Source organism: Amblyomma americanum, chromosome 11, assembly GCF_052857255.1.
Source record: "Amblyomma americanum isolate KBUSLIRL-KWMA chromosome 11, ASM5285725v1, whole genome shotgun sequence".
In the NCBI taxonomy this organism is placed as follows: Eukaryota; Metazoa; Arthropoda; class Arachnida; order Ixodida; family Ixodidae; genus Amblyomma; species Amblyomma americanum.
Window position 1 is genome coordinate 92,513,824 of NC_135507.1, and position 13,265 is coordinate 92,527,088.

Here is a 13,265-nt window from a genome sequence, read left to right on the forward strand (position 1 = left end):
AAGTACTTCATGATTTCCTCCTGCGTCTCATTCACGTATTGGTGGTGAATGATACCTCAGGCGTGTGCTCCTGGTAGGGCGAAATAAGTTGTGACTTGATAGTTTGTCGGTCGCAGGATGATTTCCTGGAGATTCGTATAAGTGGTGGCGTGGTCCCGGTTCGGGGTGCTAACGGTGAGGGAGTTGTGAACGAAATTCACCCGAAATCGGTCCTCTGCGGTGTCGGAGTAGATAGATAGATAAAGGTTAATACGTGGAAGATCAGGAGAGCCCTGAGCAAAGTAATCAATGCTTTAGGTGATTGCCCTGCGAAGAGCGCTCTCTCCCGAGGCACGCAGATTGAGGCCCCCGCGAGGGCGAATGATTACTTTAGTCTTCAAGAGTGAGACGTGGCACTGACGGAGCGCGGCGAGGCAGCTTACGTGTCGAGGAGGGAGATGGCTGTCGGGACGCGGTATGCTGTGCGGACGCTGAAGACGAAGCCGTCAGCGGTGGCTTGGGAGTGCGTTTCGAAGATGATGAAGTGGCAGAGCCGCGTTCATAGCAGTGGGCTACATAGGTCCAGTTCGTGGGTGTATACTCTTCAGGGGCTAGACGCTCCGCCTCTACTGTGACGACATCCATGCTTGGCGCAGCACCGGCCCCGGACGCGAAGCAGAGCCTATCGCCAGCGGCGGAGTCTACGCCCGCCGTTTAGCCAAGGCCCAATCTATTGTCATCTCTTTCGCAGAGACCAAGGTCCCCCGCAAAGTCTCCTACGCCGGCACTGCTGTGCGCTGCTACATTTTAAAGAACAAGGTGGGAGCCTGCCTTAACTATCGCAAAGCGAGGCACCGAGAGGACGTTTTCCCGTCTCCCAAGCTCTCCAAGTGTCCTCACTGCAGAGCTCGCGGCCCTGACGACGCCCCTGAATGCACCCCCACTTGTGTAGCTTGTTCTGGTCTTCACTAGACTGCTTCCTCCAAGTGTAAACGCCGCTACAAATCGCCTCCTGTCGTGCTGCAATGCCAGCTACAAGCTGCGAACTCAGACAGTGCCTCCACCTCCCATCGTTCCCGATCGCGGACCCGTCGCCAAAAGGCTGAGAACACCTCGGCCAAAATACATTCTGACCGCTCATTCTCCTCTTACTAGCGCTCCAGCTGGACTCGCTCCCAGTCCTTCCCACCCCTGGACTCTAGTTTGCGTCCTCGCCGAGAGTCCTCTGCGAAAAATTAGGGCAGCTGGGCAGTCCCGTCTTCTCACTCTCAGAAGTCTCAGTCTCGCGATTCAGAGCTGCAAGCCATGCGCGACAAGATCACAGCACTTAAAGCTAGCAACTATAGACTACAACAAGAAAAAGCTTCTTTAAAGCGTCCACCCTTTGCACCCGATCCGCGATCACAAACAAATCCTAATCTACCCCTTCAATTTGTTTCCACCAGCTCACCTAAGGCGCCCACATCTACTCCCCCGCAAGCCAAAGATACTACTACCTCGAGTCCTCGCTCTAAGTGGAAAGATACCTCCCGCTCAGAACGATAATTTTTGCTGACCTCGAGAAGTTTGAGGCTCGCCTAGAAGACAAATTAGAGGCTAAAATTGATGGTAAGCTCGAAGCTAAATTTCCGAGCTCTCCCGACAAATCCAACAGCAAATGCACGAGTTCCAACAACAAATACAGCAGCAAATTCAACAACCTGACAACTTCATGGAACAATTCCAAACATGCGTCACAGGTCTTGAAGCTAGGATAGACGCACCGGCCGCCTCCCTACGACACCGGTTAAATTATACAATCGCTTGCCTCCCGATCCAGCCCCCAAACCCATCTTAGCATCAACCAAACTTCCTCATGGCGCCCTGCCACCTACTTAACGTGTGGCAATGGAACTGCAGGGGGTTTCTTCACCGCAAGCGAGGCAACCTGCAGTAGTACGTCCAACATTCGAAGATCCCCCTAATATCATCGCCCTCCAGGAAACTCATGGCCCAGTGAAACTACCTGGCTATAAACCATGCTCCACCGTTGATGTCACCGCTCCCGACAACGCAATTTAGATTGAATGCCACCTCCCGGCCGTTCAATACTCCTTAGACAGCGTTGGCGTAGAAAGCGTCTTGCTCGAAGTCCTCCCTCGTAAAAGAGGCGACCAAAGCCTCTTCATTTTTAACATTTATAGCTCCCCAAAAAGATAAGACGCAACTTCACCCCCTTCTTTGCCGTGTCAGCAAGCTCGCGCACCGTTCAGGTCTCCTCATTGCAGGAGATTTCAATGCCCCCCCCCCCCCCCCCGCTTGGGGATACCGTGCCGCCAAACGAAAGGGTAACAATCTGGGGTTACGGGCATACGAACTAGTCATCACCCTTGTTACTGACCCTCACACTCCCACCCGCGTAGGAAACAACGTGTCTGTTGACACTTCACCTTATATAAGACGTTGCAAAAACGCGCTTATTGATCGGGAGCTCAACACTGGGGATACCCTTGGCAGTGACCACTGTAGCCTCGCGACCACCCTCAGGACGTCTCCGTACCCTCAGAAAGGTCGCCCGGAGTCTAATCACAGATTGGGACAAGTTTCATTCCCTACGTGCCCAGAACGAACGCCCCTACCTGGATAAAAACCTGGACGAGAAGATCTCCAACCTCCAGGCACATGTCTCTACTACGACTCAGGTATCACCTGCCAGGGCTGATCAATCCAGTACAGACAGCCGTCTCCTCCGCCTATGCCAGGCCTGCGAAAGCATGCGAAACCGCTGAAAAACACAACGCCACAATGGAACGCTTCGGAGTCTTATAGCTCAGAGAGACAAACAGATTGAGGCGCACACTCTCTCATTGGCTACCCAGCAATAGGTTCAAGTTTGCGACAACATGCGTGGCCAGCTCGGCCTAAGCAGCACCTGGCACCTTTTCCGATAGCTTTTAGACCCGGACGGTTGAAAACATCCTAACGAGACAGCATTTCCCGCATAGTCCATCAACACCCTGGCTCAGACCAGGTTCTTCTCGATGGACTTCGTGTCCGGTATCTTAATACTAATTCCCCGAACCCTCTTCCCCTACATGGGTGGTGCCAACCCTGCCCTCGAAGTAGAGATTTCGGAGGCTGAGGTAAGATTCGCTCTCTCTCAGCTCCGCCCTATCTCTGCCCCGGGACCGGACGGCATTTGCAACAAAACTCTCTAATTTAAATGACCCATCCGCTGATGCTCTCACTGCCTTCAATAATGACTGCTAGAGAGAACGTAAAATCCCTGCAGCATGGAAACATGCACGCGTGACTTTAGTACCGAAGCCAGGCAAGCGACCACCTCTCAAACAACTCTGCCCCATCTCCCTCACTTCCTCTGCAGAGAAACTGATGAAGCACATCATTCTCAACCGTCTTAATCATTATGTTGAAGATAGTGATCTCCTACCTCGCACCATGATTGGCTTGCGCTCAAATCTCTCTACGCAAGACGTTATGCTCCAGCTTTCTCTCGAGAGATACTGTGCCCCTCTACGAGAGCGGGCACGAAGGCTATTCTAGGGCTTGATTTAACTAAAGCAGTTGATAATGTCTCGCACGGAGCTATTCTCGTTAACCTCTCTCTAATAAATCCAGATCACCGTACATACGAGTATATACGCACCTTCCTCTCTGGTCTTACAGCTGAAATTAGCTTTGGCTCTCTCGTTTCTGACCCTACACCTTCGGTAGCAATGAATCCCCCAAGGATCCGTTCTCTCCCCATTTCTTTTCAATGTCGCTGTGCTCACGCTACCTTCAAAGTTAGACGCTGTCCCCCGGCTTTCCCATACCTTATACGAAGACGACATCCCCCTCTGGGTTTCAAAAGGCAATGATGCTGAGGTTGAATCCGCACTTCAACAAGCGGTGGATGTCATTGAGCGCCACGTAGCCGGAGCCGACCTCTCGTGCTCACCTCAGAAGTCCGAACTGCTGCTTATCCGCGGTCAACCCGGCCTCCACGGCCATACTCCCAACTGCATTACTGCTGACGGCCAACCCATATGCGCAGTATCCATCATTAGGGTATTATGGCTTATCCAGAGCAATCGGAAAAACACTGACACTCTGGCTAAGCTCAGTCTCTGTCTCGCAGACCATTCGTCTAATTCTCCACGTTGGTAATAAACATAGAGGCATGCGAGAGGCTGACCTCCGACGTCTTGTACAGGCGTCCATTATCAGTCGCCTCACATATACCCTCTCTTACCTCTACCTTAGCTGCCAGGAATGGGACCCCGTTAACTGCATTATTAGGCAGGCAAAGAAGGCTGCTCTCTATCTCACCCCACCGAAACCCCCCGTATAAACTACTGGAATTGGGGGTCTACAATACTGTGACGGAGCTGTCGGAAGCTCATCTCACCACTCAGTACGAGCATCTCACCCGCACCTCCACGGGACGTCACATACTCGACAAGCTTGGAATGGGCTTCGAAACGACCGTCGCGGACAAGGCCCGGCTTCTGTCCTGTATCGACATCAACCTTATCGTTACCCCTCTCCTGAAAAACATGCACCCAGAGCATCATCTCGCTTGCCGCAAGGACAGGGCTAAGTATCTGCATAAAAAGTACTTAACAGATCACACAGCGGCCTACGTCGACGCCACCGAATACTCTGATCGCGATGCTTTTTAGCTCGTTGTTGTAAACTACTGGGGTCGGCCGTTGGTTGTGTTCTTCATTCCCGTCAGGTCGTCTGAAGAGGCTGAAAAGGCGGCCATAGCCTTGGCGATGGTCTCCACCTCTGCAGAAACCATATTCAGCGACTCTAAATTCGTAATGTCGCCATACGCCGGTTCTCCCCCGTAACCCTACACCAAGGACAAACTTTACCCGATCCAATTGATCTGGGTCCCTGCGCACTCATCCCATCCCGGGAACAAGGCTGCCCACAATTATGTCCCAGGATTCGTCGGCCGGGATGTGGTGTCGCCCGTCCTGCGGGCGGCGAGAGATCGTATGGTTACATTTAATGACATAATCATGTACTACCGCTTAGGTAGTCTTCTATATCCCCCCGCACATATTTCTCTAACCAAACCCCAAGAGTCTGCGTGGAGGCAACTCCAAAGGAACGCCTTCCCCGACCCCGCGATATACGGCCGCATATACTCTGGGGTCTACTCTACGTCCTGTGAACAGAAAAAAAAGCAAAGATGACCAGGCCATGTAAATAACAAAACCGTTCAGCTGGTTTCACTGGGGATAGAACATTCCCGTCTTTTAAAAAGTTAACTACACTCACCTGGGACACCCGGTATGCAGATAAAATGCCTGGGCTTCATTGTTAGCGGTACCATTTCCCTTCGCTATTCACGTGAACCACTTGTTGCCATATTATTCATGTTCTATAGTTTTGTATCGCGTTTTTTGTGTAAAACGGTTCAGATAACTATCGGGCAAAAACTGCTGTTGATACCACTTTTGTGCTTTTTTGTACTATGCACTTACGGCTATATGTCTCATGTTTATTCTTCTTTTCAGTTCTTATAGACGGGTTCACAAGTTGATATGGTCAAAAGAACTTTTCCAATGCGTGTGAACATTTCCTGTATGAGCAGCACTACCGTTAGCAAAGATAATGATACACACACACTAAGGCAGTTGGCACGGCTCTGGAATACAACATCATGGTAAGAACATTACTATGACGTGTTTTGAAACTTCCGTGATACATAGGCATAAGCTAGAGGTTCACGCTAGAGGTGGAACAAGAGAACTCCCTGCCGTTTTTGGACGTCCTCGTGTCCCGAAACCGCAATACCCTTCGATTCTCCGTATACCGCATACCAACCCACTCAGGCCGGTATCTCCACTTCTCTTCGAACCACCCGACAGTCCATAAAGCATCAGTGGCGAAGACGCTGTTCAGAAGAGTGGAGACACACTGGAGCACAGAATTTGACAGAAAAAATAACAACGCACGATATTCAAAGAACTCATCATGAACGGCTACCCAAAAGATTTTATTCAAAAAACCGCTCGACGCCAAAAACACAACATTCGTCAACAAATCAACGCACAAAGACCAACGCCACCACCAAAATACGTCACATTACCATATGTCGGAGGTGTCAGCGAGACCATCGCTCGAATCCTGAAAAAATCGGGTCTCCAGGTTGCGCACAATCCCACAAACACTGTTGCGCTTTGCCTACCTGTTCCCAAAGACCGAAAGCCGAGAGAAAGAGCCCAAGGCATTGTCTACAAAATTTCATGCGCCGACTGCGACGCAAGCTACATCGACGAAACCAAAAATTTCAAATAAAGAATTCGGCAACATAAAAACAACAACCGCAAATTAGCAAGAGAACGCAATCCAGTAGCCGCACATTCCGAGGACTCCGACCATAGAATCAACTTCGAAGAAACCCGCATCCTCGGAACCGAAACAAATTACCACAAAAGGCTCCTTCTGGAATCCTGGCATATCCAAACCACCCCGAACAATATCAACCGCACAAAAGGAAACCTGCCCCCAGTATATATATGCCCAGGGAGTTCGCTCTTCAACTCAAAGAAAAAAAGTCGCCATTCACCACCTCCCTCCAGTGCGCCAGCGTGACTAACAGCCTAAACCCCTCCCCCTCCCCAGCGCCTTTCGCGTCACAGCTGACGTTCCTTTGACCCCCCCTCTATACTTAAAGACGCTAGCTACTACCCTCAGTCACCCCTGATGAAGGAGCCGAGTCGGCTTCGAAACGTTGGGTAGAAGTTAAAATGTTTGGTTGGAGTTGGGCAGTTTATTATGTTTTCAAACCCAACCAGACAAGCAAATCTGTCGAAATGTTTAGTTTTCAACAAAGAATTTTAAGGCGTGGTTGAGGTGTCCACCGACATGTCGAGATATTGGAGCTACTGCTCCCTTTCCTTTCTTCAAAAACGTAAGAAGACCTAAGTGCCCTAATAATTTTATTCTCTTTAACCTTCCCCTCCTTCATGGAGTGTTTGGCTGTACTCTGGCTCGTGAGGTCACCAGCGGGCCTTCTTCGCTGGGCCTTTGTGCTGGCCCGAACAGCTTTCTTCCTCCTCCAGGTACGCGGTATGAACGAAACATTCACAGTCTCAGTGGATGGTTTTCGGGCTCTTGTAATCTGTGCAGGCATTTTCCGGAAATCTAAAAACAGCACAAAGGGGCAGGCCAAGGAAGGTGCACCCCCTTTCGCCTGTTTCCTTTTGCGCAATTTAATCTGCAACGTTAAAGAACCTCAGGTGGTTTAAATTTCCGAATCCCTTCACTACGGCGTCTCTCATAGCCTGAGTCGCTTTGGAACGTTGTCAGAGCACTGCCTCCTGTACTCTACACGCCGTCCCAGACACGGACGTGGTGTCATGTTGCACTGGGCTACCACTGCTATGTATGATGAGTTTCTTGCAGCTATGAATTCCTTGCTACTGACAATGATCGTTTCTGGCTCGCTGATTACGAATGCCCATCACAAAAATCCGTTATCGAGCGGGAGGGATTGGCAATATGGGGAAGGCAGCTGTGCGAGGTAAAGGAGAGGGATGTAGGTTTGCGTGTGAATGTTCGGGAGAACCTCACTTGGACACCGATACTGGACCTACATTGGATTTCTTCTCCCTCTTTTTAGCACACCCTTCTCCCCACGTTTTGTTTTTATTTGGCACCTGCATCCTCATCAGGTATCACAGAAGGGGATTACCAGCATATACACAGACAAGAAATCATGCACAAATGCGTGAAAAAAAGCAGCATTTGGCATAGGTTTAGCAGCATGCGGTGGTAAATGATTATATTCATGGAATTATCATAGAAAGAACGAATATAGCGGTGTGCGGGGCCTCTATGAGGAAGTGCACAAAGCTATAAATTGCTGTCTTCATCTCTTCAAAACTTTGGATGGTGCATGGCTTTAAATAATTCTTATATACAAGTCAAATGATGCTAAATACAGTGCAGAAATTTAATCAAAGGTTTCTACTTTAATTTCTAACATATAGCGATGGAAATGTTCGCCTGCTTTGCTTCTTTCTACGCATCCTATCTTCTTTTTTGATACCAAAACGGACAGCCCTCTTGGAAGATCTTCGTTTTCTGCCAGTTCTTGCACCTTTCGTTCAGGCCACACAAACACATATTCAAGCATTGTACGGACAGCAGTAGAATGTTTTGTCTGACCTGCAGCGGTTGTGACGGTGTAGTATTAGGATTTCACTGCATTCGTACAGGAGCAGGCAAATTAAAGGAAAATGAAACCTATGTCTCTTTCCAAAACGGTAAAATCGCTTGGCAAATGATTTCTGCAACAGATTTGAGCTTCAAGAGTGCACTTTCGATTAGTCAGGCCCCGCGTAGTTGCCCCTCGTTTGTGATATTTGCTGTTAGGTTATTTCCCCAAATTTTGCGCGTTTCTCTGGTTTTGTCGGTTGCATTTTTAGCTCTCTGAATTAAACAGAAAGAGACCTCGTGTTCCTTCTAACCGTCATACCTTTGGAAGGGCTGGACCTTTAAACAGAACAGTATGTTAACGTTTTTGAGATTTTGCACTGGTAAAGAAAGAAAGAAGCTGCCGGTGAACGTGTGTGTGTGACTTTACTTGACATGAGAGCATGGCCATTGATGCGAGAATTACTACGTGAAATCACGAATATTCCTGTAGAATAGTGAACGGAATAAAACTTTCAGTGTCCACATTTAAATTTCAAGTTTCGACAGAATGGCTTAAGTAAACGTTTAGTCGAAATGTTATATGTGACACTTCCAAGATTGCACTGTACAACTAGCCAATAACTGTGCCTTTTCTTTTCTTTAGGTTTGCTCAGATTTTAACAAGCCAGCTATTTGATTTTTTATAACCAAACATAGGAAGATTATTTCTTTCTGGTTTACCTACTAAGTATCTGAACAAGTAATAGCTCGCAGTATAACGGACTAAGAGGAAAGGGCCCAGTACTGATGAGCAGGGTGATTATATGCCGATGGATTGTTTTTATGTTCGGTCTAGTTCATGTCAACTCCAGGTGTGATGTTGATGGATGCCAGTGTGTGTGAAGCAAAATAGTGGGGCATAAGAATTGGAAGCTCAACTCCACTGCAACGAAGAAGTAATCTGAATCTCGGCAGTGGATAAAGTGCTGCTAGGCATGTGCCACTCAGCCCTGCGTTCCTCGTAGGATCACTGGCTACCAGAATCTGACCGCCTACAATGACAGCGAAGGCCTCTACAACTTCATGAATACTACAGAGACTTTAGGTAAGAACGAATACCTGGTCCTATAGTGATTCAGTCTTTTTTTCACGAATTACCATTGTAGGATCAAGGGCCCGCCCAGAGGCAGGAATGTCCACAGGGCTAGAAGTATTGGGCTGTTCACTTTGAGTCACAGGTTGCAATAAGACATATCGGGAACATTAGGCTGGAGTGGACGTAAAGTTTATTGTTTTTTAAACGACATGGCTGCCCGCGCGCACCCCGCTTCTAGCGTAGTTCGAACATTCAACTTTCCGCTCTAAACTGATGAGGATAGCGTTCATATGTATCCCGAACACAACATGTGCAGATTGGTTTATGGTTTATGGAGGTTTACGTCCCAAAAAGGCTCGGACTCTGAGGGACGCCGTAGTGGAGGGCTCCGGAAATTCCTATCATTTGGGGTTCTTTAACGTGTACTGAAATCGCACAGTACACGGGGCTCTAGAATTTCGCCACCATCAAAATGCGACTGCCCCTTGCAGGATCAAACCCACGTCTTTTGCGTCAGTAGCCGAGCGCCATCAACAGTGGAGCCACCGCGGTGGCGCATGTGCAGATTGATTTTCTAGCGATAGCTGCATGACGGTAGCATTTCGAGCCTTCAGCGTGGCGGCGCCGCCACGCTGTGACGTGGTTGGTCACGTTGTGAGGAGTAGCTGCCGGCGGCGCGGCGCCGTGGCTGATCACCTGGTTCGTCATGTGGTTGATCACGTGACCATGTTCCACTCGGCCAGCTGTAGCTGTCGCGTCACTCCAGGTTTAACGAGACCTAAACCACCGCGAAATTTTTTTCGACTCACTGTAAGGAACGAGCACAAGAGAAGAAAGCTAGGAAAGCTGAGAAGGAGCGCTGAAAGAGCAGAGCGCCCAGGGGTATTTGAAGATGCCGGCTTCTGCGTAGTCCGCGTTTATGTGCCGCGGACAAGCGAAGCGTCTGAAGTGACCGATGTACCGAGGAGCCGGCGCATCGCCTCCTGCCGGCACATCTGTGGGCCGGGTGACGTCTACTAGCAGCCTGCCTCAGAATGGCTTCCGATGCGCCATGCACAGACGGAGAACAATGACCGCTCAAATGCAGCGTAGTTATGCCAAACACGAAGTGTTTGACTTTTGGTTGCTACCACTTCCATTCACAGTGGGTCGAAGCATAATATCCAGTAATTCCTTACTTTACTGACAACTATTTCAGTTTCCTCACAGCACAGTCCATAATAATGGGGCCCGTATTAGCGGTAGAACCGAAATCGGAAAAGTTTCCTGTTCTTGCCTCACCTTTCACACCAACAATTTCGTCCACTAATACAAACAGCCAGCAGGGAAATATGCAGATTTCCTCTATAGAGAAAACTCTGGTACAGTAAAGCGCAATTTCCGTGCCAGTCTGAGCAGTTCGCTGCAGTGCGTTTCAGAAGAACATTGGATTATTGCGCAGAGCAAAATAACGATCAGCGGTCTCTGAGTGAAGACACAACCCGCAGTTCAGCGACATAGCAAAAACATTTCCGCACTGCGAAGTTATAGTTTAGCATAAAAGGTTTGCGCGTGCATTATCATGAAGGATGTTACCGAACAAGGGCTGCCCTACAATAGTAAAAACGATATGATTTTTTTAAAACCTGAGTGTTCGAAAATTTCAAACGGCTCTACAGGTAATTTAAATAAGAGCGCGGGATAATAAAAGAGAATCGCGTGGTACTAGGTGTTGTAATTAGCACGTAGTGATTCCTACAGGTTAAATCGTGGTCTTTGACACCTTTAATCAGTTTGTTGTCAGCTTCGAAATGCTCGGCGGTAATAAAGTTGCCTCTTTGACTTTTTAATGGAGCCGACAGAGTGAAGAGACAGAAAGGGTCGCCTGTGTCGTCAACGAAAGCTTTATGTAGCCGCATACGAAGGTAGCAAAGTGGCGATGCTGACTAACGCGTTACTTAAGGTCGAGAAACAGAGGACGGTTGGTTTGAAGCGTCAAGCATGGAAACAAGGAAGGGACTCCGAGCGCGCTGTACTGCTGAGAAAAGCGGCTGATTGCGGCGCCTCCGCTGGCCGAGAAGCCAGCAAGGAAGACAATGCTCGTTTCCGAGCTCTATGAGCAGAGGTGAACAAAGTTGGTCCAAGTCAAGGATCCATGAGACTTGGCCGATGCCACAGTGCGGCTATTACCATCTACTGGCGGTATAAAGTATGGGCTACGCCTTTCCTGCAGTTCTTCTTATGCTTACACGTAATGGCGGCGGCGACTGTTTCTTTTACAGTTTCGTAGTGACGACTCCGACACGGACAGAAAAGAATAAAGCAACGGTCTATTATCACGCGTCGCACTGGTTCTCCTCCTCGATGTTTTCATACTACGTAAAAGGAAAACATGACGTTTCGGTACACACCGGTCCCTTCTTCGTTGTGTGACTACGGTTGAGGCGCAGCTTGGCATTTTGAGCACTCGTGTGGAAGACTCCCAGGCCAGTGGCTGCAAACCATGGATGTAAGAAGAAGGAGATGTCCCCAGGGAGCGATTAACGTTCCTTCGCGTCTGTTGTATGTGCCACGACTCGAGTAGAAGCCTCCTGCGCGGGTTAGCTTTGGTTTTCAGTAAAATAGCGCCGCCAACGTCATTTCGGTGGTCGCATGCTCGCAGTATTCGGCCACAGTGCTGCGTTGATGGTTACTTTGTCGGACGTGTGCTTTTTGTTGCCTCCATTCATTATTACAGCGCAAAGACGGCACAGAACAAGAAGGGGACACAACAGCGCTGTGTCCCCTCGCCCAAAATGTTGTATTATGGAACTTTATTTCTAGTACAAAGGGCTCTTTTACATGTGTTCCTGATCTCTTTCACAGCGCTGTTGTGTCCCCTTCTTGTTCTGTGCCGTCTTTGCGCTGTAATAATGAATGTAGGTAACCAACTCGCCCAAAATGTTGTATTTTGTTGCCTCAGTTTTTCCGCGAACTTCATCTCCACTATGTACAAGGACGGGCAGGCCGAGCAGGGGATTTTGCATACAACGCCTTGGTGATTGGTGATGGTCTATCGGGGGGTGTAGAAGGATAAGTTTCATGCTTCCAATTTTATCTATTCAGAATGAACAAGTCCTACTGAGATGATTTTTGTTCTAATTTAACATGACGGCAATGCCAATTTAAACGACTGAAGTAAGCAATCAAGAGGGGCGAGGGTACAGAAATGGGGCGTGCGCGGTGGTCTACGACAGCGCGTTTTCACTGTTGCTGCGATATACAGCTCCCGCTGTAAAAAATAAGCTCAAGAAAACTACAAACCAATTGGATTGCATAAAGCGAGCGTGATCTTAGCATACCAGTTACTTTGTCGATCTTCCTGTATATAACTGGGCTCATATTTGAAATATTTGAACTGCATTAGAAAGGACGCCGCGTGGCAGGGTGGTTACAGTTCTGCATGCGGGAGAATCGTCCATTCACTGCACGCTCCTAGCAGCAGATCGATTTTCTTCAAGTTGGGGCGCTAATGCTTTTGTTTTAATAACTAGGTCGTGTGAACACATCATACCTATTCCTCTATACGAAGCAGAACTGCAGTGTGGTTCAAGTTACGTACCTGTTGGGAAGTAAGTCGGTCGTTTTTTTAAATACTGCATGTGCTTGTATTTGCCTATTATCATTTTTCTCTTTGCAGTAACAACGAATAAGCCCAGTTTTACATATTATAAGCGAAGTTTTTGTACTTGATTTCTCACAAATTCAGTACACATACGGCCGAAAAACAGTAATACACTTGTAAATTTTCTGCATGATTAGTGCGAGTATGCTGCACTATGTACTAAATGCTACATGTTGAGGATAAATGACACAATCTGAACCTGTCGGGCTGCAGGAGCATGAATTGACACTGCGTAGAACTCAGCATCGTCATCCTCAGCAGCAACAGCAGCAGATTTGCATTCATAGAAAGACAGAGAACTCTCCTGCTGACCTCTGATTACCCTTGTTCTGTGGTAGCTATGGCAGACCATTTGTCCGATTCCTCCTAATGTTAGCTAACCACGTAATTTTCTTCTCTTTATTG

General features: G+C 48.4%; 1 long non-coding RNA gene across 4 annotated transcripts in view; it reads left to right on the forward strand.

The window, feature by feature from the left end:
• LOC144110298 (uncharacterized) overlaps positions 1-12,807 on the forward strand; it is a 273,584-nt gene extending 260,777 nt beyond the window's left edge. For 3 of the 4 annotated variants that reach the window (XR_013309789.1, XR_013309793.1, XR_013309792.1), the window contains 2 exons: positions 9,147-9,226; positions 12,730-12,807. This is a non-coding gene — a long non-coding RNA (uncharacterized LOC144110298). Of the gene's footprint in view, positions 1-5,599; positions 5,642-9,146; positions 9,227-12,729 lie in introns of those variants that run through there. The other variant, XR_013309791.1, reaches the window with a different exon arrangement.
• The last annotated feature ends 458 nt before the right edge of the window (positions 12,808-13,265 follow it).